We start from the raw sequence: 24,544 nt of genomic DNA, 5'->3' as shown, positions 1-24,544 counted from the left end.
CTCTATTTCCAGCATTCAGGCTGTGAGTGTCGTTCCTTATATACCCAAAATGGCACCGCCCACACATAAGGGGGAGATACCAGCAAGCTTGGGAAAACCTTAATGTGAGCAGAAGTACAAACAATATTTAGGTGGGGAAAACATAACTGGAGGGGGAAGGAGCTGAGAATCAGCCCATTGAGGACTGAGCATGTTCAATGGCCACAGAATGTTGTTGTTGGGGGGACCAAAATACCAGATGGGAGGGGGACATGGAATGAAGTATCATAGAAGAAGGCATGGCTGGCTGACTGGAACACTTAACAGGAGCACTCCATACTGCAATATTTGTTTCTTCTTCTTCTTCTTCTTCTTCTTCTTCTTCTTCTTCTTCTTCTTCTTCTTCTTCTTCTTGTTACTCAACCCCCTCTCCTGTTGTGCTGAGTCACTTTCTAGTTGTTCCCTCAGCCAGAATCATCTCTTTGTGTCATAAGAACATCAGAAGAGCCCTGCTGGTTCAGACCAAGGGTCCATCCAGTCCAGCATTCTGTTCACACAGTGGCCAATCAGCTGTCGACCAGGAACCCATAAGCAGGACACGAGCGCAACAGCGCCCTCCCACCCATGTTCCCCAGCAACTGGTGTACTTCTGCTTTCCTAACTTTCTCACTTAGTTCTACCTCTATTGGTATCCTAGAAGTCAATAATCCTAGGTTGCTCTGTCTTGACTTAATTCCTCCTAATCCCAATACACCAATGGCAGGGGGGCTGGTGGCTCCAATTTCACTGGGGCAGAGATTCCATTCTGGGTTTTAGTTACAACCAGCTGGAAGTCTAAAGGAGCTATCCAAGGTGCTGGGCCCATCTGGTGGATAATTTGGAGCTACCAGCCTCCCCTGACCAATGGCTGGAGACAGACAAGAGACTTTAAGAGAGCTAAAGTAGTCATGCTAAGCCATCAGTGCCTGTGGGAGACACACCCATTTATTTTGTCTGCTGGTTTCTCCCTGTGATTCACCTGTAAAGGCACAGGAGATCCTCCAAGAAAAATAAAAGGTAACCCTATGATTGTTCCCCTAATCCATTACTTAACCAGCTGATGGCAATGTCCCCAAGTCCATGGCCTTGCACAACTGCAGGCAACTGTAGCTGCTTTGCTTGTACATTCTAACTGCTTTTTCCAGTCCCTGGATTTGTGATTCAAGGAGAGACACCTCTAAAGAAGATTGCATAAAGGCTAAAGGATTGCCTGTGGGCAGGAGTAGGAAGTGCGGTTATGATATGTCTTTGTTATTTCAAACATAGTAAGAACACTAAAAGCATCATTATTAAAAAGAAAAAACAAAGCAGCAGAGGACCACTGGATAAAACAATAAAGACAGCAGTTAAAATCAACCAAGCAGGCTCCACGGAAGCCACTAAAACCTGGAGGCTTTCCTAGAAAGAAAGGTCTTCACACTGGGGAAGAAGACCAGAAGCAAAGGAGCAAGGTGGAGCTTCAGGCAGGGAGTTCCAGGGCCTGGGAGCAGCCACCAAAAAGGCCCTCTTCATCATCCCAGTCAACCATAACTTTGGGACACAATAGAGGGTGGCCATGTGTCCTACATTACAGAGGATAGTCCTCTATTTAAAGAGCTACCAGTTTAAAGATAAAGAACCATAAGAAGGAGAGCAGTGGCCTTGACGTTGGACAGCCAGCTGAGCAGGCCCACAGTTCACCTGATCACAAGTCTTCCCCACTATGTATTTCTATTTAAATTATAGCCATTATTTCTAAATTTGCATTCCTAAATTTCTGTATTTCAGTTAGCATATGCAAATGGTATGTCAGTCAGTTTCTTCTTTTTGGTGATGTGTTTCCTCTTCCTTGTTGATGAGTAGGTGGCCACGCTCAGGCCTCTGCTGATGATCTTAGGACACAGTTTTGTGTGCCACATGGCCTGTCCTGATCCCTTAAACTGGCTTTCCGCCCTCAGGTGTGGTGGAGGATGCTATCCCATCACTAGTACTGAAGACAACTGGCAGTCCAATCGTCTTCTGTACATGTAGTGGGGGATAGGTACCATCTTGTCCTTCATCTCAGGCAGCAAAATGTCTTGGGCAGCCCTGGCCATCCTCCATTTCCTTCATTATACCATGTGTAACCTAAATCTTAAAATGAAAACACACACAGTTCAGCCTCATTATTAAAAATAGTGTGAAGAAGATGGAAACAGTTCTGACCTGTCCATAAGGCATCGGGCCTAAGCCATCCACTTGGGTCAACTACTTTCAGACAGACGAAAAGGGACAACAAAGCAGTGTTAAATGCACAGATTGCACAAACAGTACCATCACCCACCACCACTGGATTATTCAAATTGAGCAACATATAAAATATTATGGAAAATAGCCATTCACTGCCCTGTGCTGGTTCCACTTCAATCTAGTCTGCCTCCTTTGCCAGTTAACCATATCCTTTGTTGTCTGTGCTGTACAATCTGTCAGTTTCTTCACTGGGGAAGGTGGGACAGAGGTCGATCTGAGGCCAAAGCACACTAATAAGATAAGAGACCCTGTGGAATAGGGCTGGGGGAGAAAGTTTTTTGGTTCACATTTTAATGTAAATTAATCTCATTTGACACTTTTGAACCAATATGCCAACTGAAACTCAGTTATCCCTCAAAATTCACGCTTGTTCGAATTTTTGCAAGGGAGTTCTCCAGCCACAAAATGTGTACAAACATTAGGGAAACCAAAATTATTTATTTGTTTGTTTGTTTATTTCATTTCTATACCACCCAATAGCCAAAGCTCTCTCAAAATGCATATATGAGTGAAAATAACATTCAAAATGCATTGTATTAGAAAAATTGTTTGCAAAAGTGTGTTAGGCAAAACTGAGTACAAAAATGCATGTATTTGATGAACTGCACACAAAAATGCACGATTTTCATGCAAACATTTTCTTTTTAAAAATCCTCAAAGTCTGGGACAAATTTAAGTTAGGAAAAATGAGAAACTGAGAGAAACTGAAATTGACAGGTTTGTCTGTCCTTGCTGTGGAGTCCTTAATTTTCAGCCATTGCTCCTACTTTCCCTCAGTAGTATTGTTATAATGGCATCCACTGTTTCTGTACCAATGGTTGTGTACTACTGTTCCTGTGGGTGGGTGGTACATTTTTTAACGCTGGGTGTTTAGAAGAGTTGATCATAGTCTTTAACCAATGCATGTGGATATTTTTTCCACATCATTCAATTGCCCTTTAAAGATAAGCTCCTAGTAAACTCATCAAAACATCAGTGATGGTTAAAATTCCATATTTGGCAATGCAAGTTGAAGAATACATAATGCAAGAGCAATTTCTAATGAAGGCAGGCCTCATAGCGTGCCTGTATGGAAGTGTGCTTCAAAACATATACAAATAATTTCTTAAGGATAATGTTTGGGTTATATAATAGTTTCCAAGTGCTATGCAGTGCTGGGCTGTAGAATAGTTGGTCAGAAACACTGGCCTAAATCCCACACACTGTCAGTGGGAGAAACTGCTGTGCTTACAGGCTCTGCTGCCTTTTCCGGATGTGCAAACAGCTGCACAAGTGGAACTTTAGTTGGATTTTCTACTCATGCATAGGTCAGAACTTGGTTTCTATTAGCACGTCATCTGCAGTAGCAGGATGGCCCTAGTGGATACAACCCACTAGAAGCTACAGGTTCTGCCTATCAGAAATCTATCTAAAGTTATTTCTAGGGCTCCTCTAAGGGTAGAACCCACCCACCCCCCAGGTGGCATACAAGATAAAAACCACACAAAATGGATGTTGTCGTTGTTTATTCGGTCAGTCGCTTCCGACTCGTCGTGACTTCATGGACCAGCCCACGCCAGAGCTTCCTGTCGGCTGTCACCACCCTCAGCTCCCCCAAGGTCGAGTCCGTCACCTCCAGAATATCATCCATCCATCTTGCCCTTGGTCGGCCCCTCTTCCTTTTGCCTTCCACTTTCCCTAGCATCAGCATCTTCTCCAGGGTATCCTGTCTTCTCATTATGTGGCCAAAGTACTTCAGTTTTGCCTTTAATATCATTACAAAATGGATACAATCCATTAAAACTGAGATTGCCAATTAAAACCAATAAAAACAAAACTTATCAGTAAAAAACAATGACCCAGACTTAAAGGAAGGCCAGTGAGAACAGGTGGGTCTTCAAAGCTTTATTTGTTTATTTATTTATTTATTTATTTATTTAAGAATTTATAAACCCACATTGAGAGACATTGGAGGGGTGCACGATAAATTAAACACAAAATACAAAAGGTTTCAGTAAAAGCAAATTGATCAATAAAACCGTGGCTGGAATACACTTACCCATCAGGAAATGCTTGCCTGCAAAGAAAGGTCATCAGCAAAGGCCAAAAACAAAGTAGCATTAGTGCATACCTGTTTTCAATTGGAAGAGCATTCCATAGAGTGGGAGCTACCACACTAAAGGCCCTATCCCTGGTGGTTTCCAAGCAGATCTCTGACCCATGTGGGACCATCAGGAATGCTATAATGCTTCTGGGCATTAAGGTTAGTTGACAAGGATGAGTCATAGCCACAACCTTTAGGAACCAGCTGCTTCTGGTCTCCATTATGGAGTCTGGGCATTCAAAATGAAACTCAAGGGACCTGGGCCAATGTGCCTAGCTAGCCATAGACTAGCACAGCCTTTCCCAGCCTAGTGTCCTCCACATGTATTGAACTACAATTCCTACCATGCTGGCTGGGGATGATGGGAACCATGGCCCAACACATCTGGAAGGCACCAGGTTGAAGAAAGCTGGACTAGCAGGTTCCTTACACAGAACATCCATCATTTGCACAGGATCTAATGTCATTTTTCCCTTCTTCTTCCTCTTCCTCCTCCTCCTCCTCCTCCTCAGGAAGTTTTCTCTTCTCATGATGCCTTCTCTCTATTTCATCTCTAATCCTCACATTTTATTACCTTCTCCTCTTTCTCTATGGTGGAGCAATATTTGGACATTCCCCCCACCTCCTCGTTGACATTTTTTAACCAGGACACTCTCCTATTTTGGGAAGCTTGTCATTCAAAAGTCTGACTCGGTTTATGATTGACTGGATGACAACCATGTTGACATCTCCATTGTTTCTCTCATTTCCCTCCACCCAAAGCGATTTGGCTGCCTTCCTGTCTTCCTGCTAAAAGAAATGCAATCTGATTCACTTGGTAAGTTGTTAGCTGGGAGACAAGGGCCCTGCCTGTGTAAAAAGCAGATGTTGAACGAGTATGGCAATAATTGAATTACTTTGCTTTCATGCTTTCTTTTTTACTGAAGGCCTCTGGTAACATTCAAGTGGAAGGAAATCTGCTTCTCATCCCTTCATTTCCTAGTGCTTATTGCTGCTGCTTGCTGCCATTTACCTAAGTGGGATATGGAAGATGTTATCTTGATCTGCAACACACTATGGAGAGAATAAACATGAGTCTCGCCTTGTGGATTACTGTATTTGTTAAACCACTGTGCTCTCTTTATTAGTGTTGGAGATAAAGAAACACGCCTGCAGCCTTCTTGACCTTGCTTTTTTACTGCTTCTACAGGCCGCAGAGCTTTCCTTCCCCACTCCCGTCATTGCAATGTAGGTGGTCATTTGGCAGCAGCGAGTTGGGGGTGTAGGGGCCACAGAAAAGATGGGGGCAGATGCAGGCCACATGTTGCCCACCCCGATATACATTCAAAATCACTCCTCATAGCTAAATGCAAACAGGTTGAAGTGTTGATTTGTGTATTACATTCAGCATCCAAATTTCCCCATAATTTTCATTACTGAAAACTGCAAAAGTGTCAAGAGTTCACTTAGAATTAAGGAGATAGCTGAGACCCCTTGACTTCAGTGCAGTATAATAAATTCCTTGTGCATCTATATTGTCCTTGTTTTGCCTCTCGGAGTTCATCCTATCCAAGAAAACTGAAAAGCTTTTAAGTCAAAAATGGAAAGCCTTTGCTGTGTTGCTCCCTCAGGCCACTAACCACCACTAGGCCCAGAGCACTTGCCTCTCCAAAGCAGCAGAAACCATCTGCCCATCTTAAATGGTCCAGCAGGATTTGGAAAACAACCTCTCCCTCTTTTTTGGCAGGCTTTCAAAGAAACCTGCCATTCTCCAGTTGTTCTAGCCCTCCCTCATCTCTGTTGGCAACAGTGATGGAGTAAACATCGTAAGAATCAGCCACAGACTGCCTGGGGTACTTTTTCCCCAAGGGGACAATGACAGGAGAGGAAAAAAACAAAATCTTCAGGAGCCTATGTCCTAAAGCAATTTCCTGTCTTTGAAACACTTTTTATGTGGTCAAGCACAGAAGATGAAGAAAGACGGAAATGAGGAATGCTTCCTCCAGTGGATGGACAATCCAAGATTTCCCTAGTAGTCCGACGGCACGCCCTGACTTTGACTCAGGTGTCTAATTAAAGGCTTGTTGCCTTGAAAAACACTCAGTGTACATCAGGAAGTGAGAGGGAAAATGGGCTCTTTCATACAAAACTTTCTCAAGGAAACAATGAAATATGCTGCGGATGTCAGACATGTCCTAGGCTGACCAATGAGGTGGAGCAAGCCAACATCCTACTGCATTGTTGCATGCTTCCAGTGCCAGGACCAGTCAACTCTTGGCAAGGACAGGATTTCATTCTTGCTTCCCCCACTTCCAATTTCGCCTCCTTTCTGGTCTCCTAGTAATACAGCAATGTAACTTCTTTCATTGGAGAGATTATAAATGATAAGAGCTGAGTGCTGTTGCGCTCATGCCCTGCTTGTGGGTTCCTGGTCGACAGCTGGTTGGCCACTGTGTGAACAGAATGCTGGACTAGATGGAGCTTTGGTCTGATCCAGCAGGACTCTTCTTATGTTCTTATGATAGAGAAGGAAGTGACAAGTATAAAGCTGGAATTGTCTCCCTAAAGTTGGGGAAAGTGAGGAAGGATTAGAGGAGCTGCATCAAATCCATATTTTCACAACTTGGATGGACTACTTTGAAGCACAGAAAGCCATAATGTTATTTATTTGTTTGTTCATTCATTTGTTCATTTTATTTAGATCCCACCTTTCCACCAAAAATGGCACTCACAGCAGCACACAATAATATGACCAAGAGGGTGTCTCTATGACAACGGAAGAAGAAAGAAGGAGTGGCTTACTCGCATTTTTCAAAGAGCCAGTTTTGGTCCAGGCAGGGCTCCATCAGCGAGTGCATCACACCATTCTAAGTCGCTTCACAGAACATACTTCCAGGTAGTGGGGGGTGGGGGGTGGAGTGAATGTCATCTGACCGGCAGGCTGCTCAAACAATAAGAGAGGCTCCCTGCCCTCAAGGTTCTCCCCCCTTTCTTCTTCTTCTTCTTCTTCTTCTTCTTCTTCTTCTTCTTCTTCTTCTTCTTCTTCTTCATTACAAGCCTCATTTAGCACAATGGGAATTACTTCTGAGTACATACACTTATATTTGTGCTGGGAAAGACACGCAGGGGAAACCAGCCCCCTTTCTAACCCAATGGTGTGCAGGATCGCTGTAACGAAGGTGTGAATTAGTTACTTCTGAAGGCAATAAACCAAGCAATGGAGAATTGCAGCTCGTTAAAGCACTTTACAGCCTTTAGGGAATTAGTGCTTTAAAATAGGGATGTTAGAGAATTCCGCCACAGATCCCAGGGGGGCCGAATTCCAGTGAATTTGGCCCCCTGGAATCTGTGGCAGAACGGAGCCCCCTGCCCCTCCACCCCATGAAAGCCCCGCGAAATGGAGCCTACCTGGCTGCGGCGGCAGTAGCTCCGGCTGCTGCTGGTCTGGTGCAGACGCAAATGGCGTCCTGAGTAGGGGACACCATTTGCGTCCCTATGGTAGCCCGTGATAGGCTACATAAATATTTATGTAGTCTATCACGGCTAAAGCAGGGATGCAAATGGTGCATCCCATTTTAGCTGTGATAGGCTACGTAAATATTTATGTAGCCTATCACGGGCTACCATAGGGACGCAAACAGCGTCCCCTACTCAGGACGCCATTTGCGTCCGCACCAGATCGGCAGCGGCTGGAAGCCCCGCTGCGGGTTGGCCCGGCTGAGCAGAGCAGAGCTGGCCAGGCAGGATTCCAGGGGGGAGGAACAGATCGCCTCCCCCCTGTCAAGGATTCTGGGGGGAGGAACGGATCGCCTCCCCCCACCTGCGGAACCCAGCGGAGCCAGGTAAGCGGGGTTTCATACAGCCCTACTTTAAAATGTGCTATTTCGATAGAGGGGGATCTCGTAAATTCTGAAGTGCACATTCAGGGGACAAGCCTCATTGAGCACAATGGGAGTTACCTCTGAGTAGACACTAATTAGTTTGTGCTGGGAAACACAGGGGCCGGAGACAGGAAACACCCCTTGACCAGGGTCATGGTGAAAGGCACAACCCTGGGCAGGGCTGGCATACCCAAGGTAAATGAGGGAGTTGGGGCACACAGCAACTATACTGGGGAGAACCCGACTTAAGGAAAAGAATTGGACTTCAAGCAGTCTCAGGAAATCCATTTTTTCTCTGATAAGCTCCAGGATGGCTGCTGGGTGGCCACAGTGTCATATATCCCTAACGACCTTCGAACGCAGCTAGCTCAGAGTAAATCACTGGTGGAGACACCCCCAAGATTAAAACAAAAATGCAGTTGACAGTCATAACAACTACTAAATTAAAAGGACAATAAAAACGAGTGTTGTGATGAAAATTTCTCTCACAGTTGTTTTCTTTCAACCATTCTCATTCAATTTGATAGAAAAGAAATTGCTTTCAAAAATAAATTCAATGGGGAAGAAAATTACAGAGAAATGCTCAAGGGTTGGGTTTGGGTTTCTTGGGCTTACCTTGCTTAAGAGGTGGCCAAGGAATGAGCACAAGTGTCCTGTTTTTCATTGTACAATCATCTCTTTGGCTGCCTGTTGCCTCCTTTGCTTCCCTCACTTGGCTCCAGAAGCCCATTTTGAGGACTGTACCCCTGCACACCCCTCTTCCTGAGAAAAGACCATGGGGTTGCCTCCTCCCCCCTCCCACATACACACATCCAGAGGAGTCACATTACCAAATTCCAGCTTCAAAGCTAAAACCATAAGGTGGTTGCCTTGATGTAATCACAGTCAAGGGCTTCTAGAGCAAGCAAGGTCCCTTTAAGAGAGAAGGTCTCACTGAGTGCAGGGGGAAAGCTAAAAACCTAAAATAAGCCAAACCCCTACTTAAGGCTCATTCAGAATCTGCTAGTTGTTGGAGTAACATACAAGAATGAGGCAGAACAATGGTGCGCCTTTCATGGGGGAAGAAAACTTTCAGGAAATTGGAGGGCAGATTTTGGCAGAGCACTAACTCCATCTCATCCCTAGAGCTGGACACAACACTGTCCCCCCACACACACTTGCATTATGGGGGATGCAAAATGGGGGCCAGCCTGCCAACACAGTTGATGCTGTTGCCACTCACAGTAGCTGTGGTACAACACTTGCCAATGGTGAGCCCTACCTGTGAGAAACTGTTGAGAATTTCTCCTGTTCCTGGAGAAATTTGGTGAAATTATCTCTCCCCCCCCCCCACAATTTCTCTGCCCACAAATCGGCTGGAGAATTTTGAGGGGCCATTTGCACACAGCTCTAATAAAAGCAGAGCAACAAAAGAATAAACTGGTATGGCTGGTGCTCCTGTCAAAGTCCAAGTCGCTCTGTGGAATGCAGAAATGACTTGGGCGGTTGACACAATCGCGCCCAAGCGCCCCCTCCCTCTGAGCAGAGCCCGGCCAGCTCCTTGGTATACACCTGAGCTGAGGGCAATGAAGCAAGAGGGGAGACAGCTAGAATGCAGGTGGAGGAAAACTCGTGCTGAGTCTGACTGAACACAGGTAAGAGCCCACTATCAAGCCTACTCTGTGGCGGTGAGGGTGGACAGTTCTTTTCCACCAGCATTGCATCTTCTCAGTGTCGTCCAGCGGAGATTATCCAAGTGGTTCATGGCCTGTTACATTCTGGGCCATGGAGAGAGATGATGGAACCCTCGGTGGCACGCTGTTGCGAGTTTGCACAGCACTTTGAAGATAAAGTTGCTCAGATTTGTCATGAATTGGACACCACCATTAATGCAGTTCCATTGGTAGAGGCGTTCAGAGCACCGTCTGGTCCAGTTTTATTGGATGAGTTTCAGTTACTGAGGCCTGAGGATGCGGACAAGGTGCTTGGCTAAGTCCGATCAACCACTTGTGTGCTTGACCCTTACCCTTCATGGCTTATTAAATCAAACAAGGAGGGGATGTCTGGCTGGGTCCAGGAGGTTGTAAATTCCTCCTTGAGAGAGGGAGTGGTGCCTGCCACTTTAAAAGAGGTGGTAATTAGACCACTCCTGAAAAAGCCTAACCTGGACCCAGAGGATGTTAATAATTATAGGCCAGTGGCCAACATCCCCTTCCTGGGCAAGGTACTTGAGCGGGTGGTTGTAGGACAGCTCCAGGCACTCTTGAATGAAACGGATTATCTAGATCCATTTCAATCAGGCTTCAGGCCTGGTTTTGGAATGGAAACTGCCTTGGTCACCCTGTGGGATGACCTCTGCCGGGAGAGGGACAGGGGGAGTGCGACCCTGTTGATTGTCCTGGACCTCTCAGCGGCTTTCGATACCATTGACCATGGTATCCTTCTGGATAGGTTGTCTGGGTTGGGAGTTGGAGGCACTGCACTACAGTGGTTCCATTCCTACTTGGATGGCCGATACCAGAAGGTGGTGCTGGGGGATTATTGCTCTGTGCCATGGCAATTGTGCCATGGGGTTCCACAGGGCTCTATTTTATCCCCCATGCTGTTTAACATCTACATGAAACCGCTGGGGGAGGTTATCTGGAGGTGTGGGCTGAGGTGCCATCAATATGCGGATGACACCCAGCTCTACCTCTCTTTCTCATCAAAACCAGGTGAGGCAGTGGCTGTTCTGAACCAGTGCCTGGGCACGGTAATGGACTGGATGAGGGCTAATAAACTGAAACTCAATCCAGACAAGACAGAGGTACTGTTAGTGGGTGGTTCGTCTGCCCGGCTAGGTGATATTCAACCTGTTCTGGAGGGGGCTGCACTCCCCCTAAAGGATAACGTTCATAGTTTGGGGATGTTCTTGGATCCAGAACTGTCAGTTGAGGCACAGGTGAACTCAGTGGCACGGAGCACTTTTTATCAGCTTAGGCTGGTATACCAACTACGCCCTTATCTGGACAGAGATAGCCTAGCTACAGTCATCCGTGCTCTGATAACTTCTCATCTGGATTACTGCAATGCGTTATACGTGGGGCTGCCTTTGAAAATGGTCTGGAAACTTCAGCTGGTCCAAAATAGGGCAGCAAGACTGTTAACAGGGACTGGCCTGCGAGCTCATATTATGCCAGTACGGTTCCAGCTGCACTGGCTGCCAGTCCATTTCCAGGCCCGATTCATAGTGCTGGTATTAACATTCAAAGCCCTTAACGGCTTGGGGCCAGGTTACCTGAAGGATCGCCTCCTCCCATATGTGCCTGCCCGGACCTTAAGATCATCGTCAGCGGCCCTTCTCCGTGAGCCCCTGCCAAAGGAAGTGAGGCGGGTGGCTACTAGGAGGAGGGCTTTTTCTGCTGTGGCACCCCGGCTCTGGAATGAGCTCCCTAGTGAGGTTCACCTGGCACCTACATTGTACTCCTTTTGGCGCCAGGTGAAGACCGTTTTATTTTCCCAGGCATTTTAGCATTTTAGCTCTTTAGACTTTTAGCTTTGCTGTTTTCAATCTGTATAAACTCCTACACTGCTGCTAGGTTTTATTGTGGTTGTATTGTTATATTGTGGTTTTAATGTTCTATATATTTTAAATTGTTTTATTGTGTGTTGTTTGGTTTTAATTTTTGTGAACCGCCCAGAGAGCTTCAGCTATTGGGCGGTATAGAAATGAAATGAAATAAATAAACCAACAAACAGCACTCAACCCAATAGAACTGGTCTGTAACCAGTCATCATTTTTACACTGTAAAGAGCAGCAACAATTGCAGGTAGTGCTCTTGATTATGAGGAAATGAGATGGGGGAGGAGGGGGAGTTTTGCTGGATCAATCCGAAAGTCCATCTCATCCAGCTTTCTGTTTCCAACAGATTCGTATCTCTTCAACAAGCCTGCTCAGAAGCTGTGGTGCAAAAGTCTGGCTGTTGCTAGACATATCCATATGTCAGAGTTACTAATCTTTGATTTCCTGCCCCCTTACCAGAAGTATTCAATGGCTGAGTGCACTTTAGTGGGACAGACTGCAGACACAGCGCCTGCCAATAAGAAACTGGATAGGTGATAATTTGCTTATAACCTTCTTTCCTCAGTAAGCCTTCAGGCCAGCTGACCTCTGAATTGTACATCTATCACTTTGAAAATGTGTCTAAACATTCCAAGCTGAAAAGAAAACAGCAGATAAATTTAATATTGCTTTAATAATATTCAATGTATTAACTTTCAGGCCCACTTTACAACCCTGTCCAGATGGCCTGAGGCAGATGCCCTCATACCCCACACTAGTTGTGCCACTGTATACTTCTTGGCTAGTTTACCTACCAAATATCTGGTAAATGCTGTCATGTCGTGAGTGTGCAAAGTATTGTTTTACCTAACCCTGGTACAAATGGCTCTTTGCCCCATAAAGTGCTCCACAGATCTTGTTAATGATACCTTTTAAACTAATATTGCTATGGTGCAATAATCCAAGAGGCAGTGAAATAGGAGGATATCAGTAATAAACAGCTTATCAAAAGGGCATATCTTGATTTTTTAGTGTGCCTTACACTGGATTGCTGTTTTTGTGTGTTTATTTGTTTTTTATTAATTTCATTTCTATACCGCCCAATAGCCAAAACTCTCTGGGCAGTTCACAAAAATTAAAACCACAGAGTACAACATGAAACAATATAAAATATGAAAGCTTAAAACTACAGTATAACAGTACAACCAGAATAAAACCTAGCAGCAAGGCAGAGATTTAAAATACAGATTTCAAACAGCAAACAGAAAAGTCTTAAAGTGCTAAAATGCTGGGAAAATAAAAAGGTTTTCACCTGGCACCGAAAGGAGTACAGCGTAGGTGCCAGCCGAACCTCTCTAGGGATCTCATTCTACAGTCGGGGGCCAAAACAGAAAAGGCCCTCTGCCTGGTAGCCACCTGCCTCACTTCCTTTGGCAGAGGCTCCCAGAGAAAGACCCCTGAAGATGATCTTAGGATCCAGGTAGGTATATATGGGAGGAGCCTAGCTTTGAATGTTAATACTTTGAATCAGGTCTGGACATGCACTGGCAGCCAGTGCAGTTGGAAAAGTTTTGTGTTGTTTTGAACAGGGCTCCTCTTCCATTAACTACCCCACAACACAAACATAGGTGAAGTTCTCCCCACTACCACATCTCCAACCAGGAAAAACTTCACCTGCAGAATTTCTGCCTGACACTCCCTGTCAGGAAAAAAAGTGACAGAAACAGGTTTAGATAAACCGAAGCATATCTTGCTGTTTTATACCCTTAAGGGTGCATTCCTAGACATGTTTAGACAGAAAAAAAGTCCTACAACTCCCAGCATTCCCCAGGCACCATGGGGAAACCAAGTCCTATGATGAATGGTTGAAAGAACATGAGAAGAGCTATGCTGGATCAGACTATGGCTCCATCTAGTCCAGCATTCCGTTCACACAGTGGCCAACCAGCTGCTCACAGGGAACCCAGAAGCAGGACATGAGTGCATCAGCACTCTCCCACCCATGTTCCCTGGAACCTGGTGTACATAGGCATACTGTCACTGATACTGGAGGTAGCATATAGCCATCAGGACTAGTAGCTGCTGATAGCCTTCTTCTCCATGAATTTGTCCAATCTCATTTTAAAGCCATCCAAATTAGTGGCCATCACTACAACTATCATTCCATAGTTTAACCTCAATAGACCTGGATCTAACATAGTTAACTGTGAACGCCCTGGATATGTTTAGCCTGGAGAAAAGAAGATTAGGGGAAAACATGAGAGCAGTCTTCAAAGATTGGAAGGGCTGTCATGAAGAAGAGGGAGTAGAGTTGTTCTCCATTGCTCCAGAGGACAGGACTAGAACTAATGGGTGGAAATTGCAGGGAAGCAGATTTTGGCTAAACATTAGGGGAAACGTCCAACTGTAGAATCATAGAATCATAGAATAGTAGGGTTGGAAGGGGCCTATAAGACCATCGAGTCCAACACCCCCTATGATTTGATTATTGAAGTGGACGTGCCTTAGAGTTTTTTGGTTTCTGTTTCTTAAGTAGATATGTTCTTGGTAATGAAGGGGTAGAGGGAAGAGAAAGAGCAAGGCTAGAGGCTAGAAAGGGAGAGAAAGAAGACTACCCCAACATTTTCCAAGGTTTTTATTTAAAAAAATTTTTTTTGAAGGGGGCAGAGAGTGGAGAGCTTTGCACACACCACTAGAAGTCCCTGTAGGGTGCCATGGCACCTGTGGGTGCCTTGTTGGGGACCCCTCTCTTCGAACATATGAATTTAGGCAGCTGTCTTATACCAGGTCAGATCAATGGCCCATCTAGCCCACTCCCATCTCCTCGGACTGCTACTTTCCCATTTCTCAGGCAGAAGTATTTCCCAGGTTGCCTACCTTCATGAGATCCCTCCTAAGAGTGACCCAGGGACCCTCAACATTCAAAGTGTCATCAAGCTATGGTCCCTGCCTGTGATTTTGAATGGTCAGTGGCCTTGTGCATAGTTGTTTGGCGCTCCCCATGATCAGTGATGTAGTGGTAAATTTTGAAGTGCAGGCACTCATCGTGACAGTCCCTGTAGCCACAGTGCCAAAGAAAGTTCAAAATTGCAGGCACCTGCGTTGATCTATATCCACAAACCTGTTCTAGGAGTTTTCATCTGCTAGGAGGAGGACTTTTGTAAAACTAATGCGTCTTAATGTCCCATTCAAGACCAAGGGTTTTTCCATTGCGTCTACTTTCAGTTTCATTGCAGAACGGAGATCCGAGCACTACACAAGGAGTGTTTCCTTTCCAGCATTTCCACCACATAACCTCTAGGTGGCACTGTGGTATAGCAGAATAGCACAAATACACATTTTGGAAATGGCACTTCCTTTCTCCATCAGAAATAATATCCCAATTTCCCTGGGTTATTTACAAACAGAAGTGAAATTAGAGGGTCACAATGACATCTAAAGAACCCATAAAGAACCATGAGTAGGGAATGATCAGAGCACAACAAATGCCTCTTGTAGAAAAAGCTCCAACCTACCTCAAAGCATTTGGTATTATAACAAGAAACAATATATTGTTGCTGGGAAAATGCATTTCCCTACAACTACTGTGAGGATTGCATCTAAGAGCCGAGGGAATAAGGAATTCTGAGGGGGTGGCAGATGACAATAACCTGATGAGATCTGAGCTAGTGGTGACCAACCAAGAAAGAGATCTTGGAGTTGTGGTGGACAGCTCAATGAAAATGTTGAACCAGTGTGCAGCTGCTGTAAAAAAAGGCAAACTCCATGTTAGGCATAATTAGGAACAGAACTGAGAATAAAACTGCCATTATCATATTGCCTTCATACAAATCTATAGTGCGAACACACTTGTAATACTGTGCGCAGTTCTGGTCACCACACCTAAGAAAAGATACTGCAGAATTGGAAAAAAACTGCAGAAAAGGGCAACTAGAATGATCAAGGGGCTGGACCAATTCCCCTATGAGGGAAGGTTAAAACAGTCGGGATTGTTTAGCCTGGGGAAAAGGCGAGTAAGGGAGACATGATAGACGTGTACTAAATTATGCATAGTGTGGAGAAAGTGGGAGAAAAGGGATTTTTCTCCCTTTCTCATAATGCCAGAACCTGGGGTCATCCCATGAAGCTGATTGGTGGGAGATTCAGGACAGATAAAAGGAAGGACTTCTTCACACAGCGCATAGTTAAACTATGGATTTCGCTACCACAAGAGGTAGTGATGGCCACCAATCTGGATGGCTTTAAAACGGGGTTAGACAAATTCCTGAAGGAGAAGGCTATCACTGGCTCCTAGGCTTGATGGCTATGTGCTACCCAGTACCAGAGGCAGTATGCTTATGTACACCAGTTGCTGGGGAACATGGGCAGGAAGGTGCTGTCACACTCGTGTCCTGCTTGAGGTTTCCTGGTTGACAGCTGGTTGGCCACTGTGTGAACAGAATGCTCACAGAAACCAGAATAAACAGTGTAAAATAGCAACTGTATCCAATGTGCTTACTTTTTCATAGTTTATTCAGATGATAGAATGCAGATTTCTTTTGGTACAGAGGGTCAATTTTTATTGAAAGGTCAGAATATACACAACACTGACTAGGGTGGGATAATCCTTCCTAGAAAATATAACTGTATCTGGTTGTCTGACAAATATGGGAGGCTATGTTACTACTAATTCGTAAAGGCTATTTATTGCCAAGAATGTGTTAGCAAAGTGTTTGGCTCTCCATCTGAGGTACAGCTCATGATGTCGCACATGCTGCATGTCCCTAGGAGAATCCTAATAGCCCTATCAATAGGGGACAAATGGACTGTGTAGCGTTTTACCATGCGTTCTCACAGTTAATAAGCTGTGAAACCCGCTGTTGGAGTGCCAAACTGATTAGTGTCAGTGGACCTGCCAGAAAAACCAGTTAGAACAATTTAAGAAGGCAGGCCATAATTTAAGAAGGCAGGCCATAATTTTGTACTTGTGCAATGCAGAGAGTTCCAGAAGCAGCTAGAGGAAAATGTTGATGAATAATTCAGGACTGCAGAGTTGGCATACCTTCCTGGAAGGAAATGGAACAGTTATCAAATTCCAGAAGATATAGGCCTTTAGGCTAAACAGGCAGATGGGATAATCTAAAGGGTCTATTGGGGGTGGAGGTGGGTTGCCATATTTACCACTTTTTAAAATATTCATAATTTTTTATTGAGAAAGAAGGGAAGGGAACAATACATAGATGTACAGTTTCCAGAGTGGTAGCCAAGTTAGTCTCTTGCAGCAAAACCTGTATCTGATGAAGCAGGTGGTATCCACGAAAGTTTATATCACAATAAATGTATTAGTCATTAAAATGTATTGGACCCTCATCCCAGTCCAGTTTCCCACCCCTGATATAGATGCGATATTCAGTTTTGATGTTACATTCTTAATTTTCTGTGGCGCAGCTAAACTTTAATTCACAGCGAGAGATTTTGTTGTTTTTTACACCAATATTTCATCTAAGTTGGTCTCACATAAGACGGCCATTGCAATCGAGCTAAGTAGAAGCCCCAAGTGCGGGGCCAGCATCAAAGGTAGGCATGATTGGGCACCTGCCAAGGGCCCACACCACAGCAAGGCCCACTGACAAGATCTCCCTGGACTTGCTCCCCCACTTCACCATGGCAATCGGCTTGTTCACCTGCCTCTTGCCCAGACAAGGGTGGTGGTGAGGAAGAGGAGGAGCAGTAGATGCCGTGGCCTCTTTGCTCACTGGCTCGCTGCCTGTCAGGCAAGCAAGCGTTAGCAGTGATGAGAAAGTGAATGAGGAGCAATAGCAGCTGGTGACAGTGGTGGTGAGAAGATAAACTTACTGAAGGAGGGGGCTCATTGAGGGTGTCTCATCCGGGGCCCTCAAAAACCTGGAGCTGGCACTGTCCATGTGGAACCCACTAGATAAGGAACTGCATTCAGAACTGGGTGCTGCATGAGTCACTCCCCTCCCCAATCTAGCATGCTGAGCATTCAGCTAGGGTGGCCAGATGTCCTCTTTCATACCAGACAGACTGTCAGGGTGGACACTGAGCCCATAGAATCCCAGAGTAGTTCTGATTCTGAGGAAGAGCAGTCGTTCCTGGGAGAGGAGCGCGCTCCTCTTTCCCAGGACCAACAGCTGACGGAGATTCCTCCTACCAGCATTCCTAGCTTAGATAGCAGTCCAGGGAGTGACAGAGCGTGGCAAGCAGACTTGATGGACGCGCAACGCCGACGCAGAGAGCGGCGCCAAATGGAGGGCGCAGAAAGGAGGCGTAGTGCCCGGTTGGCGCGCAAACAACGGCTGCGCCCAGAGGATCCAAGGGAAAAGGGGAGGGACTCTCCCTAGTCCTTAAGTTCAGGGGTCTGCCAGTAATTCCCTTTCAAACGGGGACCAACTGTTCCAACTTAGGGCATAGGTACTCTGCTGCTCATATCTAGTTGCTAACGGTAGAGTTGTTAAGTTATAAAAGAGGAATAAAGCTTTGAAAAGAATCCATTTGTCTGTGTCTGGACTTGGCTACTGGATTAGACTGAGAGAGGCCTCCAAGGAGCCCTTGACACAGACCAGCATTTCTGGTGCTGCCCAGGGTAGTGTCCTCTTTTCCATTATCTGGTCAAATTCTGGGAAACTGGACCCTCGGGGAAGAGGGTTCCAAAGTGTGTGGCGGGTGATTTTTTTTTTAATGTAACAAACCCAAAGGTGATGCTGATTTGAAGAGTTCCCACCCTCCTTACAAAGCAGTGCCACTGAATGCAGCTTAGACTTGTTGCTGTATTTGAAAGGAAGCAAGCACAGTTCTTTAAGACAGTGCTCTTCACTGCAAGGCCTATGGGCCGCTGCTGGCTCCCACCCATCTCAAGCTCAGCTCTCCGCCTCTCTTCGCTCATTCTCCTTCTCTTTTTGTGTGGTAGCTGCTCTCTCTCTGCAGGGACTCTCTAGCTTTGCCTTGTTTCCTTCAGCGGTGGGCCGCCTGCTGTGATCCTGGCTACCAGAGGAGGCTTCAGGGCTGGGGAGTCAGGGACCTGCCGCTCATCAGCTGTAAGGCGGCAGGGGAGGGGAAAGCAGAGAACGCAGGAACGACCAGCCAATTAGCTAACCTGCAGTGGTCTTGGGCGTGGGAATTGAATGTGCGGAGGAAAGTGCAAGCAAGGTGGACCTGCATTGGGAGATTCTGCAACATTGAGCAGAGCCGATTACTCTCAGTGATGAGGAAAAGACCCATCCCAATCCAAGGACCTGGTGAGCCTGTCAGAATTTGCCTGCCTGCTGACTGACTGCTGAGGCCTTGCTTGGATGAAGTGGAGTGTGATGGCCTGAAAAAGCCTCCAGCAAATTCCAGCGCACATCATTATGGTTTAACTAGGATGGAAGACGGAGAAGCTTTGGCCCTGGTGGGCCTTGCTTCCTAAAGCAAGAGTGTCTCCTTCTTGAACAACAGCAAAGATCACTGCTTCAAGAGAAAACACACAGAAAAGCTGCCAGCAGACAACGTTGCATCCTACTGCCTCACCTTATGAGGAAATGGGGAGCAGGAATAGCAGCAGCACATCTGCACCCACCCAATGTATTAATTAACTCCATGTGCAAACACAGTAGCTGTAACAGGAGGAGCATGGCTACAACAAGTGAACCAAATGCAAGCTATTTGTTTTTCACTGCTGCAGGAACAGTGGAAAGTTCAAGGGAGCTTTACAGAGGAAAATGCTCCAGAGACTTTGTAATAACCTATTTATCTGCAAATGGACAGGCTGAGAAATGAAATGGTAAGGGTCTAAGAGCAAGCACAGTTGAGCCCAATGCAATCTAGGTTCCTCCAAATCCAACTGTCTTTTTCAGCCAAAGGTTTACTGCTCTCAGCCCTCCTTTTCCAGTCACTAAAATAGCCAGAAATAGGATGGATAAAACATTTTTATGTCAACATCTCATGCTTCTGTGTCAGGATTGTGGCACCTGTGCACAACAGAGACGTCCTCGCATCTGTCCTAATAACACTTGGGGACTGAGGGCAGGATATGCATAGATGGCATGTGGCATGTTTTTCCCATTTTGAGGGGGAAATGAAAAAAAATGTTTAGTTTTTCAGACCAAACCTCAACTCTGAGAGGAGGTGTTGTTGTTTTTAAAGAAAACTAGCAGTCCTATCCTGCTTGTCTACCAAGAATCAAGCCCCGATGTGTTCATTGAGGCTTAGTTAATCCTACTTTGTCAGCCTTTATTAAGTATTGTTGAACTTGCCCTCACTCTGAATTGGCTCTAAATTGGCTTTGTGTGCTGTCACCCCACCAAGTCTGATTGGCTTCATGATGTAGTAGCATCATTGTGCTGACTGCATGATCTGTGATTGGCTGGGATTACTATCTCTAAACAGAAGAAGCTGTTTCAAAACGGTGGGAAAGCAAATGCTGAGGAGGTCGGTGATCAGATATCTCAAAGGTCAACAAGGGGATGGGAGTGAAAAACATATTGCCATTGAAAGCTCCCTTTTACACCAAAAAAATGTTCATCTGCAGACATTCAGCCGTTCAGTGCCCCCTTCATTCCAATGAATGTTGCCCCATTGATTTCAACAGCCCTTTAGTTATGACTGATTTTCTCTGCCTTGGCCTAAGAAAGGAAACAGACAACTTCTATTTTCAACTGCTCCTCAAGTAAACCCAAAAGAAAAGACAATCAACCAACAGGTATTTTCTCCGCAAAATAAAAGCATTCTTGTGTAAATGAAGAAAGCTATATTCTGTGCTCTATTTAAAATAATGATACTAGTCACAGTTGACCCACCTCAGTAAAGTACATTTACAGCATCCATCAGGCCACAAATATGACGACTTTTATTTCTGAGATTAGCAACATCCTGGGAGTGATTTTTCTGTTATTCATAGCTGTTAGTCAAATGCCAGTGACTTCATCTTGCCAAAAGCAGCCACTTAGAGGACGTTAGAAGGGACGGGCGTGGAAGTGTTTAACAGCCTCATCAGCAGGGGAGGAGTTGCTTCACTTCTTTTCAGAAACCACCAGCCAAGCAAAGTTGGAATCATTCACAAAGGCAACCACAGCCCGGGTGTCCCCTGAACCACTGCAGCCTTTGCTATATAAAGGTAAGTAACTTCTGCTTCTCTTTGAATTCCTAAGCAGATGGATTCTGCCTCTCTTTGAATTCCTAAGTAGATGTTAATAGTGGAAGATTCCTAAAAGTTTCCCTAAATCTCTGTTAAATTGCTCTTCTTCTCCCGCCCCCCCCCTTTTAAAAACTTTTTTTAAAATTTCTGCTCCCTGCATTGTAAGGAAAACTTTTATGGATGAATGCAGTTATTTGTGTGATTGCACACACGCACCCTCCCCTTCCCTTCCCTTTGCCACCAACATGACAAACTCACATGCTTAGCTGGTTTTGATATGACATAACAGTGATTCCAAATCAGGACTTACCGATGGGTTATAGGAACTGCAGACTCCCGGCTCGCTAAGGCTGCAGGCATAGAACGCACAAGGAAGTAAGCCTCCTTGAATACAGCGGGATGTATTTCTCGGTAAACATTCTCTGTAAGTAGGCATGCCTGGTAGGATTGCTCTGTAAATTGTACACTGCTGATTGGTAAGCAATTGCAATGAAGTTGCAGAAGCACTTACAGAGGGATCTTCTATGTTGGGGGTGATGTGTGTAGAATGTTGAACTTCAGCTGCTGGACCAAGACCCATATGTGTGGGGCCATGCTCCCAATCAAAGGTGGGTTCTGCCAGCAGCAGCATCACCAGCACAACTTTCTTTTGTCGTGGTGGTTTTGGATATTTTTAAAATAAGAGAGACAGAAGAAGGATTAAAAGTGGCTGCAGGTTGAAAAGATGGAACCTGGTTCAGAAAAGATTACAGCCGTAGTTATCAAGAGGGTGATACAACAGAAACAACAGCGATTGCTTTCTGAGTGCCGTGGCCTTGATGTCAGACAGGGGTGGGCAACTTGCATCCTCCAGATGTTGTTGGACTGTAACTCCCATCATCCTTCACCATTGGCTGTGCTGGCTAGGGCTGATGGGAGTTGCAGTCCAACAACATCTGGAGGGCAACAGCTTGCCTTCCCCTGAATTGTGACACAGAGAATAGATTGGGGCTGCAATCCTATTGCATGTTGACTTGGTTGGGAGTAATTCCCACTGAACTCACTGAGGCTTACTTCTAAGTAAAGATGCCAAGGATCATGCTGCAATAAAGAATAGCTTCTAAGTGAACAGGCAGGGAAACTTCCTGAAAGTTGTTTTTCTTTTCTTGCAGGTGAGCTAATAACATTTATGAATGTATTTGCAAGTTTGTAATAATAATAGGGATCTCGGAGAAATCCATCTAGGGGGTCAGCTCAGCACCACCACCATCCAGACTTCAGCTCACTTTCCCACGAGCTGGCCCAACTTGATTTGAATCGAGTTGGGTCAGCTTGTGGATTTCCATTTTTTAATTATTATTATTTGTGTAAAGCAATTTGCACAAATTACACAAATTTCAGCCATAATCTGTGCAAATTTCGGCCGTAATCTGCACAAATTGCTGCTGCAATTCATGCAAATTACTGCCATAATTCATGCAAATGTCAGCCATGATTTGCGCAAAATGCTGCCATAATTTGTGTAATTTGCACAAATTGCAGTAGCAATTTGTGTAATCATGCAAATTGCTTTTTATGCAAGCCTGCCCTACCCTGCCAAGAAAATTCAATGGATTTGGGGAACAAACCACTGGCTCAGCTCACAAATGCAAGCAAAGCAGGGGTGCTGCAGGAACCTGTCGGACCCAAAAAGGGCTGGATTTCCTGGTGACAGACATCCCTAAATAATAATCATAATATTAGAGACAGAGGACCAGTTCAACATTATTTTTCCCCCGAGTGATAATACATCGCAATGTGGGTGCTTTTGTGCAGAGCAGTTGTGCATTGGCAATGGCAACACATTGATGCTCGCTACTGAACAGGATCTGCAACACACTGCAAACTGGAGCTGGGAAAGGATCCCAAAAGCAATCTCATGCAATCATGTCCTCTGGGTCATGCACTGCCACATCTACCACACCACACCACACCATACCTAATCTGCAAAATATTAAGTGCCCTGGAAGCCCTCCTCCCACGGTAACTCATAATCTCCCTCACTGGATTAAACCCATGTGATTCCTGTTCTTGAAGATAGAAAGTTACTGAAATCTCAGGGCGCCTTGTCTCCGGGCATCATTTCCAGCAGCAATAATAGTACCGAGCCAAAGTGTGGGGTGGGCAGGGAGGGAAGGGGAATAATTCTAGGACGGAGGTGCTCGCTAGAATGGCACAAGGGCTGCTCCATTGCACACCGATCCTGCTAGTCTCATTGAATTAGTGACAACCGATATAGAATTATTAACATGAGTTGCAGGTACTTCTTCACCTCCAAAGCTAATAATCTAGAAGCGCTATCAGTGGTATAGCTGCAGTTGGACCTTGGGACCAAAGTCCAACCCCCAACTCCCCCAATGACCACCTGCTAGAGAGTGGCTGGTGATCAGGGCATCAGGTCAACAAAAGCAAATTCCATTTTATTTCTGTAGTTGTGATGGTGCTATGTTTTAAAATGCACCTGCTCAGAGTACTTCGCTCATCAGGGCTGGCAAACATTCTAACATCTCCAGAATATAGAAGCAGTTGTAAGTGATGTGATGGAGGTTGGAGGGGTGGAAGAGAAATGTGAGTGGAGTGCTTCACAACTGCAATTATACATAAAGCCATCTATAGGGAGCCCCCCACCCCCCAGACCATTAAGTCCAAGCTCCAAAATTACCTAGCTGCACCACTGAGTGCCATGAGTTCATTAAATGAATGGTCCCAAATGAGCAAACTGATAGTGACCCAGTTCTCACAATCACCATGGCCTAAACAACCATGGTGATCGTGAGAACCAGGTCAATATCACTTAAACAGCCACGCTGGCTTGTTTAAGCCCCAGGACGTGCTGGGCACAATTTGCACAATCACCCACCCGACCGCAGCTTGTTGTGTCATCTGAACCCAGGCAGCATGGCTTGTCTGAGGGGGAAACAACCCTCAAATAACCCATGGCTTAAACAAACCACCGTGGTTGGTTTAAACTGCAGTGATCGTGCAACTCAGGCCAGTGTATAATTGCCAGAAAGCAAGAAAAGACACACTGGCTAATAAAAAGAAATGGAAAGATGGGAGTGAAAGCTGATGACTGTTTTAATCCCATTAAATATCAAATCTGTGTTGAGCTGCAGAGAACTTAGTAATGGTTGAACTGAACTCTTATGTAAAAGCTTTGCTTTCCTGGGGGAATCTGCAAGAATAAATTGCTTTTATTTTAATATCAGCTTCATCAGAGAGAGAGAGAGAGAGAGAGAGAGAGAATATGAAAATTACTTTCAAGCTTTGTCAGTAAAAATATGGTCTCAACCAGAAGATTAAATCTCTTCTGTATGATGAGACAATTAATCAGAGGAAGGACTTGATATACATCTCAACTGTCTCAGCTTACAGCGGTAGGCTCTGCACTATAACATAGGAAGCTGGCTTGAATCATAGAATCATAGAAGTGTAGGGTTGGAAGGGGCCTATAACACCATCGAGTCCAACGCCCTGCTCAATGCAGAAATCTAAGTCAAAGCATCCCTGACAGATGGCTGTCCAGCTTCATCTTGAATGCCTCCAGTGTGGGAGAGCCCTAGGTAACTGGTTCCATTGTTGTATTGCTCTAACAGTCAGGAAGTTTTTCCTGATGTTCAGCCGGAATCTGGCTTCCTCTAACTTGAGTCCATTATTCCGTG

General features: G+C 45.3%; 1 protein-coding gene across 1 annotated transcript in view; it reads left to right on the top strand.

The window, feature by feature from the left end:
* The first annotated feature begins 20,629 nt into the window (after positions 1-20,629).
* The window catches only part of BDKRB2 (bradykinin receptor B2), a 42,489-nt gene continuing 38,574 nt past the window's right edge, over positions 20,630-24,544 (top strand). The window contains exon 1 of the mRNA XM_084839663.1: positions 20,630-20,806. The gene's annotated coding sequence lies outside the window, so the exon portion shown is untranslated. The remainder of the gene's footprint in view (positions 20,807-24,544) is intronic.

The sequence above is a fragment of the Heloderma suspectum genome, chromosome 1, assembly GCF_057233095.1.
Source record: "Heloderma suspectum isolate Gila_16-S chromosome 1, 16-S_ref, whole genome shotgun sequence".
NCBI classification, from domain to species: Eukaryota; Metazoa; Chordata; class Lepidosauria; order Squamata; family Helodermatidae; genus Heloderma; species Heloderma suspectum.
The sequence above is the reverse complement of the archived record's forward strand: the minus strand, read 5'-3'. Positions and strand labels throughout refer to the sequence as shown.